Source organism: Schistocerca cancellata, chromosome 2 (genome assembly GCF_023864275.1).
Source record: "Schistocerca cancellata isolate TAMUIC-IGC-003103 chromosome 2, iqSchCanc2.1, whole genome shotgun sequence".
Classification (NCBI taxonomy): domain Eukaryota; kingdom Metazoa; phylum Arthropoda; class Insecta; order Orthoptera; family Acrididae; genus Schistocerca; species Schistocerca cancellata.
This window is the reverse complement of record NC_064627.1, coordinates 917417372-917426498: the sequence shown is the minus strand read 5'-3', so window position 1 is coordinate 917426498 and position 9127 is coordinate 917417372.

The following is a 9127-nucleotide window of genomic DNA, read 5'->3' as shown; positions in this document are numbered from 1 at the left end:
AGACCGACGGAGTAGCCATGGGGAGCCCGCTCTCCCCAGTGGTGGCCAACCTGTTCATGGAGAGTTTTGAAGAGGAAGCACTGGAAGCCGCCGAACTGAAACCTGTATGCTTCTTTCGCTACGTGGACGACACATTCGTCATCTGGCCACATGGACAGGAACAGCTACAGATATTTCTGCAACATCTAAATTCGGTCCATAGCAACATTCAGTTCACGATGGAGACTGAGACAGTTGGAAAACTACCCTTTCTTGATGTCCTACTGGAACGTAGGTCTGGATGGCTCACTGGCTCACAGTGTGTACCGGAAGCCCACACACACTGACCTGTACCTACATGCTCACACCTAACGCCATTGTGGGTGTTTGAGGCGATAAGCTATCACACGCAAAAATATACGATAAAGTCCGATATTAGTTTCAAATCCACAGTTCTGAAGCTCACTAGGCTCACTAGAGTGATCTGTAGAAGGTCAAAGCTTTAGAGGAAGACAGTCTGGAATACATCCAGCAAATAAATGAGAAAGTAGGTTGATATGCTACTCTCAGATCAAAAGATCAGCACAGGACATAAATTCCAGGCTTACTAGATGACAAAGCAGAAGAAATCAGAAGGGAAACTTGCCGGATTGTTTCAAGGGCAAAACCAGCCAGAAGCAACATCGCGGGAGCAGAAAGAGCAGCACTACGAGCCCCCAGAGACGATAAGGAGATCGTCGTTTTCTGGAAAAAAAATTAGGATCGCATAGAGCAATTTCTACCCTGCTTTGTGTACACACGACTTATTATTTCCAAAAAATACTGTAGGAGTAAAGTAATCATATTACATCTAGGAGAGGAGCTGGGGATGAGGAAAGCTAGTGTGTAAATATCAAAAACACCTTGTTTCTTTCCAACAATTAGTTGACGTAGCATTCTTTAATACTATGTGGCAAAGTTGTCTCTTACTCGTGTTGTTTAATACGTCAATCACGCTGAACAGTTGAGCGATCGATAGATACGCCAGGTCTCCAGAAGAACATCTTTGCGTTATGAGGGTGTGGTTCGTGCGGAGGTCAGACGCGTCAGGGCAGTGATAGTGAAACTGGAGGGTGATGCAGTTCGCTCTGGGTGCTGAGGTCGAGATGGAACCTGGCGGCGAGGAGAGTAATGTGCCGCCAGCTGGTGGCTGGTATTAGTTCGGCAGTTAACATTCACAGCCTTTGAGCGTAGCAGCGATACTAGGAAGAGACAGTCAGTCTGGTTCCTGGAGTGCGAACCTTTAATTGCGGTTAGCTGCAAACCTTTGGACGTGTGGAGCGCGTAACGAGGGAGGAAGCGTGTTGTGTGCTTCAGCGATCGACCGGGCTTGGAAACGAACGGCGGACTGCCGCTGTGTTGAAGTTGTGTATCGTCTCCATGCTGTCCTTCCTGGTTCGTTGTATGGTTATGTATCGTGAGTTTCCGATTTGGTTTATTGGATGGCAGTAACCACAGCTATGATGGCCATTTACTGTAGCAGTGCTGTGACTGTTTAGTTTGGTAGTTTTCTGGTTGTTTGTTCGAGGTTCACGACCGGTTCCATATCAAATGTCAATTACTGATCCCGCTTTTGTCTCTAGGCAGGAAAGTTGTGTGTACACTCCTATAAGGCTACTGAATTTGTTTCTTTATTTAATGCTCCAATCTGAGTGTTATTTGCTGTAAGGCGTAGGATTTGTGGCAACTAACATGTTAAATGGGTTCATATCATGTGCCACGTCCTGCATGTACTATTACTAGAGCTACATTTTCATCTATTATCATTTTGGGAGTTTATACTACCAAGTATTACTGTTTCTTTCTTTCTTTTTGTTTGTTTGTAATGATGAGACCTCTAAATCTTAGCTATTAAGTCTCCCTCAGTGAGGACTTTATTTTGCATTTGGTGCTACTACCTTACATGTCATTGGAATGTTATTCAAAAAGTTGTACTCTATCTGCTGTTAGCTAGGGATCTGTTATTCAACCGAATGCATTAACTTGGAGTTTAGTGTTCCACCCCATCTGGCGATTACTTGTTCACACCTAGCCCATATGAGTATATGAAAATTGCTGACATGAAACCAAATTTTGTAAGTTATAATAAAAAATCTAATGAATTGTAACAAATAAAAATATGGCTAATGGATAGAACAGATTTAAATTTAATAAAAATAATTTTGTTGAAAGAAATAAAAAGCAAAGAGAGGAACAAGTTAAATGCCATATCTGCAAATATTGTTTTGATCCATCTTTAATTATAGAACATTTAAAAAGTATAGAACATAATTATGCTACTGATTACATTACAGAATTTTATAATGAAGATAGATATGAATTCCAAATCTGCAGGTATAATGAACAGTTGTTAGAAATACAGAAAGAAGAATAAAAATCAAAGTCTCACCTTTTTGTAACTTGATGAAATGTTACAAGTTTAATAATTTACCAAAAATATTACAAGAATATATTTTTGTTTATATATTATTTTTAAGGAATTCTCATTCAATAAGCAAAAACATATAAATATTTTAAAAATTCTTAATCAATATTGGATGCTGAACATCATAAATGAAATCATTCATTTCATAAAAATTGTATATGCTAAAGTACCATTGGGAATTCTGTCATCAAATGTAGCACATAATTTCATAGTTGTTTTTTTCTCATAATATTTTCTTCTCTGAGTCATATTTATAAAATAAACTGAATAGCTTGTAATGAAATCACTTGGATTTATGTCAGTATCTTCTTTTTATTGTGTTAGCCTTTCAAAATGTTTCAAAAGAATGTTCTATTGATAGTAAAATATTATTTCCTTTTGATAATTACAAAATCAAATAAATATCAATCAACATTTTACTATATTTTCGATCATATGTAGAATAACCTGTACATCAGTTTCAATGATTTTAAATTTCATGTACAAGTGGGCATCATTTGTATTACCCAAACCATCTCAGGTATTTATACTAATGTTTACAGAACTCATAGCTCTCCATTTTGTTCATTTATTTAGACAGAAATTGTTTGAAAACAACTCATTACATTATTTGTAATCCCCAACCATGATCATTGAGGCAGATTTCTAATTTTCATTTCCATACATTAGTGATCTAACTGCCACTGCTGGAATTTTTTCACCAAATGAAGAACCTTCACCATACTTTCTTCTTGCATTTAACTGAAGTTCTTTATCTGCTTCATGGCTTTTCTTAAATCTTTATTCTCTGTATATGCAATATTATGTTTCTTTATCTAACTGATTTATTCCTTTATCACCTCTAGGTAAAACTTTCTTGTAATTTTGTTCCTGAACCACAATAACTGTAAGCGGGAATGTGCATTTGAAAATGTAATTTATTAGTTAATTTATTAAACAGTCTTTGTCCATATTTTCCTGACTTCCAAAATATGAGGTAAATTATTCAAAGAGCTAATTATTAATACTAAAATTGTAAAATGTATTTGTTAATTTTTTTATTCCAACCCATTCATTATAATAATTTTTATATCCAGCTAATTCTTCTCAAATAATAATTGCTAATCTACCAATTAAATCTCTATCATCATTCATTGCAATATATTAAATTGGATTTTCTGTATATTATTTTTATTAAGCCTTCATCAATATTTTTAAGTTCACTAAAATTTAAATCTCCTGACTGTTCTTTGAAATTTAAACATTGACAATTTATTTTATAAAGTACTTATATTTGTTACATTTACTTTAATTTATTTGAACTATTACCTGAACATAGTGCATTTGAATTATACAATATTTCCACATTGATAAATTACCTTTACTTTAATTTATTTGAATTATTAACAGAACATAATGCATTTGAATTACACTATATTTCCACACTGATAAAATGACAGCATCCAATTTTTTATTCCCGTCACCCATACTGATCTATTTTTTAGTTAAAAGATTCATTAATCCATCTATTCCTGCATATGTTTTAGAACCAACTCTTAATTTTACATTATCACATTTTACTGGTAATTCAGCAACATATTTAAATGTACCAACATGTCCTAATACAAAAATACTATGGTTGTTATATTCTACCATTTCTTCACTTACATGTATGTTTTTATATTTCATGGTTGTTCTTCATTTTTTTACTTTTCTCTTTCTTAATCACTTGTTCATATCTATTCAGTACCTCAGATATTTCTGATTCACTTAAAGTATAATGCTGATCATATTGTTTTATTTTTGATAGATCATAAATCATTAATCAAATTAAAAGAAAATAAATAACCTTTTTGATGATCAAAAGGAACAATATGTTTTCAACTTGATTTTATTCAATTGCTCTTATAACTATAATTGTATCAGTAATAGGTTGATCATCCTTTTTACATTTTTTATATTCAGTTCCAGGTTGTTTTTCTGAGTCTTTAAATTCCTATTTTAATTGTTTCATTATTTATTTTTCTAACTGTTTTATCAACATCCAGAACATATTCCATTTATATATATTTAAATAGTTATCATTTATGTTTACCATTTATTTTATGTTTTAAAATGTCTTTAAAGTAAAATCTGTATTTTCCTTAATTAATTTTTCTTATCCTATCTATTGTAATAAAACCATATTTATCATTATTCTGCCATTCAGTAAACATTTCTTTGAAGTCATCAAATTTTACAGTGCAACAAAAAATTCAAATTATTAGCTTCTGATGAACAATCAGTACATAAAAATCTAAAATTTGTTCTGTGTGTAGAAAAATTAAAGCAACACACAATAATAATAATAATAAGTTCATTATCACAATAATGTGAGTGTAAAATATACAAACTACTATGCAGTCATTATAATTAGTAATTAAACATCATAATATTGTACCAATTTATTTACATAATTTATCAAGATATGATTCTCCTTTATCTGTGAAAGAAATTGGTTACAATGAAAAATAAATAAATTTAATACCAACTTGTGAAAATATATGCTTTCATAAGACAACAGGAATTTTGGAAATGAGCTTCACTAATACATTTAGATTTATGGCTTCAAGCCTTGATCAACTTTCTTCAGATTTTAGAAAAAAAACAAATGGAAAACATTAGAAAATATTTTCCAAAAGAACTAATAATTTTTTCAACTAAGAAGAATTTTTATCTTATGATTGTATAGATAATTTGAAGAAATTAGACAGTGAAATAAGTGATAAGGATTACAAAGCTTCCCCATTAGTTCGGGAAAGCTTTAATACAATATGTCTTGGTGAACATAACGATTTATATCTGAAATCTGATGTTTTATTATTTGCTGATGATTTTGTAAATTAAAAAAAACATATTTAAACATATGATTTAGATCCATCTTGCTGTTATACACTATCTAGTTTATCTTTTGAGTGTAATGTTAAAAATAACTAATCAAGCAACTGCATTATGACATGACTATGATAAGATTTTAAAAGTTGAAAAAGGAAAAAAAGGTTAAAAATTCCTATGTAGAAAAGGTATGTTAAAGAAAAGTAATAAATGTACGAAATTTTGATAAAAATATTATATCGCATTTTTTAATATATTTGTATCTAAATTAAGTAAGTGAAATTTGAGAACTTCTAGAATATCTTGCATTTTTCAAGTAGATTTAGAATACACAGAAACTTCACAGTACTTACATAAAGATTCGCCCCAAACCTGCTCAAAATCAAATTGTTCCAGGAATTAATCAAAAAATTTACCACAGTCGATTGAAAAGTTCTCAGAATGAATTAGAAAAAAGTACTTACAACACAGAATTTTTTTAAATTTTCGATGTAGTCTACTTGTAGATTAATGAAAGATGGTCCAACAACGATCCAACACCTTGATCCCATCTCAAAAATGAGTTTCCTCCAGGCCTGCAAAATAGTTTTCAACTTTGGGTATCAATTCTTCGTTTGAAATTAATCTTTGTCCACCACGAAAAATTTGGAGTTTTGGGAAGAGGTGGAAGTCAGTTAGAGCTATATCACATGAATAAAGGGGGTGTGGCATGAGTTCATACCTTTGTTTGAGTAATTTTTCCATGGCAATGGCACATGTTTGTGGGTGCACATTGTCTTAATGGAAAATGACTTTCTTCCTTGCTAAGTCTGGCCTTTTTTCCCATATCTTTTGTTGCAAGTTGTCTAGGAGGTTAGCGTAGTATTCTCCAGTATCTGTTTGCCCACTTAGGGAATAATCCACAAACAGAATCCTCTTAACATCCAAGAACTCTGAAGCCATGACCTTTTGCTGAAGAAATTGTCTTAGCTTACTTTGTTGGGGGAGAATCACCATATTTCCACTGCTCTAGGGTATAGTAGTGCACCCAAGTTTCACCTGTAGTCACAAACTGGCCCAAAAAGTCTAAAATGGTCCAAACATTGTTCCAATATGTCCATTCCCATGCGTTTTTGATCCAGCATCAAGAGTCATGGCACCCATCTTGCAGATAATTTTTTCATTTCTAATTCAGTTAAAATTTGATATACTCTTTCAGATGATATCTGGTAAGCATGAACAATTTCATGCACTTTCAGTTGGCAATCCTCCATCACCATTTTGCGCACTTTTGCAATGATTTATGGAGTTGTGACTCATCTTGGCCAACAACTACTCAGATCATCATCTAAGCTCTCCTGACCAAATTTGAATTCATTTGTCCTCTTGGAAACAGTTGAATATGAAGGAGCAGAGGCCACCTGTGTATTCTGGAAATCAGCATGAATGTCCTTTGCTTTGATACCTCTCTTTGCAAAGTTTAATCACTGCTCGAATCTCGATTTTTTCTATCTACACAAATCACTATGTGGGAACAACAACATAGCTGCGTAACCACCACGTGTTTACAGACAACAGCGTTATGAATACCACATGAACAACTCGTTCCACTAGAGCTGACCTCTCATGGTGCTTCTGAGAACTTTTCAAACCACCCTCATATTAACTGCTTTAGATAATAAAAATAAATATGTTGAGCATTTCAGAAATCTTAAATTATGTTGATTACTAGGCTAAATACTATCATTGCAAATATTTGTGACAGGTGAGTCATACCAGCAGGTTGGAAAACTCCTTTGATTCACCATCTGCACAAAAAGAGCGATAATACTGATCCCAACAACTAAGAAGGTATTTCACTCCTACCAGACGCTTACAAAGTGCTCTCACATGCCCTTCTTACCAGATTAGAACAACAGACAGAACATATGATCAGTGAATGTCAGGCAGTCTTCCAACCACATCGATCCTGTGCAGAAGAGATCTAGAACCTGAAGATGATACTGTAACACCACCAGCCAAACCTCACAGTAGTCAGCTTCATAGATTTCAAGAAAGCATACAACTCAATTCATTGCACCAGCCTGTTCAGTACATTTCCTGAATGTGGTGTAGATAACAAAACTACTTCATTAATAGAGCAGAATTTAACAGACATAACTTCAAAAGTAAAATTCATGGAAGAAGTTTCTGAATATGTTCAGATTAGGACAGGAACAGACAGGGTGATGGCACTGGGCAAGATTATCAAGACGTGGGAGAAAGCAACATTTGGAATAAATATGGGAACAAAGAACAAACAAATCTACATAAAATGCCTTGCATTTGCTGAAGACCTAGCCATAATTACGTGGACCCCCAAGGAAGCCAAACATGCCATTGAGAAACTTCATGAGGTTGCCATCAAAACTGGACACCAAATTTCTTACGAGAAAACACAGTTCATAGACTCCAAAACTTCAAATCTGAAACCACTTGCAACAAAATATGGTGACATCACACAAGTTCAGTACTTTAGGTACTTGGGTGAAATGATCAGCAACACTGGCAACGAAAATGTAGCTCACAAAATACGAGCAGAAAAATTATGTAAAGCTTATACAATGACCTGGAACACATACAATAAGAAATAGCTATCCACCCAAGCCAAACTTCACCACTATCATACAGTCACTTTACCAGGAGCACTCTACACAACTGAAACATCATCATTAACCATCAACATCAAGGACATTTAGAAAATGGAAAGGAAAATCCTCAGAAAATATTTGGACACAAGATTCAAGATGGTACCTGGATGTGCAAAAGCTCTGAAGAACTGTGCTCAAGGACTGAACATTTCACATCAGTTGCATGGAGAAGACAATTGAAATTCTATGGACATTCAACAAGAATGGATACCTCTAGAGTGAACAAGAAAAATCTTCCTTATCTCAAAGGATTGTGCCAAAACAGGGCATACCTGCTAACAGACACCCACAATGACCTCATAAACTCAGTATTGACAAACTAGAAACCACACACAACGCATGCAGACAGAAAATGAACTCCATAAGTTCACAACCAAAAACCTGATGGAAAAGAACCTGTAATTGAAAACCATTTGGACACAAAACAGAAGATAGGCCCATAGTGAAAGGATGAGGAAGTTTTGGGAAGAAAAGAAGAACAAGAAAGGTAACAAGACCAGTGCTAATTAATTGTTCTGCATACTTCCTAGAGTGCAAAATGAATAAATAATAAATAATAATGAAAAAGCATACATACAAAAAATTTTAAAAATTCAAACAGTATATAAATACCAGAATAAGGACAAAAACAAAGAATGATTTTGAAAAAGATTTATACAAATAGATGACTTATTCAATATTTGGAGAAACAATAGAAAATATAATAAATAAAATAAGAGTATATATAAAATTCTCGGATCCAGATAAATGTGATAAGTTAATCGATAACTAAATTTCAAAATGGAACAATATTTAATGAAAAGTTAGCTGTTATCAACCTGATTAAACAAAAAATTTTCTTTGATAAATCCACTTAGACAGGTGTAGTTATACTCAATTTATGGAAAGAATTAATGCTGATTTTCACAAGTTATGTTATGGAACCAAAATATGTAGAAAATATCAAACTTTGTTTTCAAGATAATGATAGTTACATCTTTAATATAACAGCTACATATTTTTATGAATATATGAAGAAACGATAGATAAATTTGATTATAGTGATTATCTGGAAAAAAATATTTGCAACATGCCTAAATTGAATTAAAAAATATTATGAAAAATGAGATGAATGTAATGGAAAAATATTGAAAGAATGTTGTCGTTTAAGAGCGACAATGTA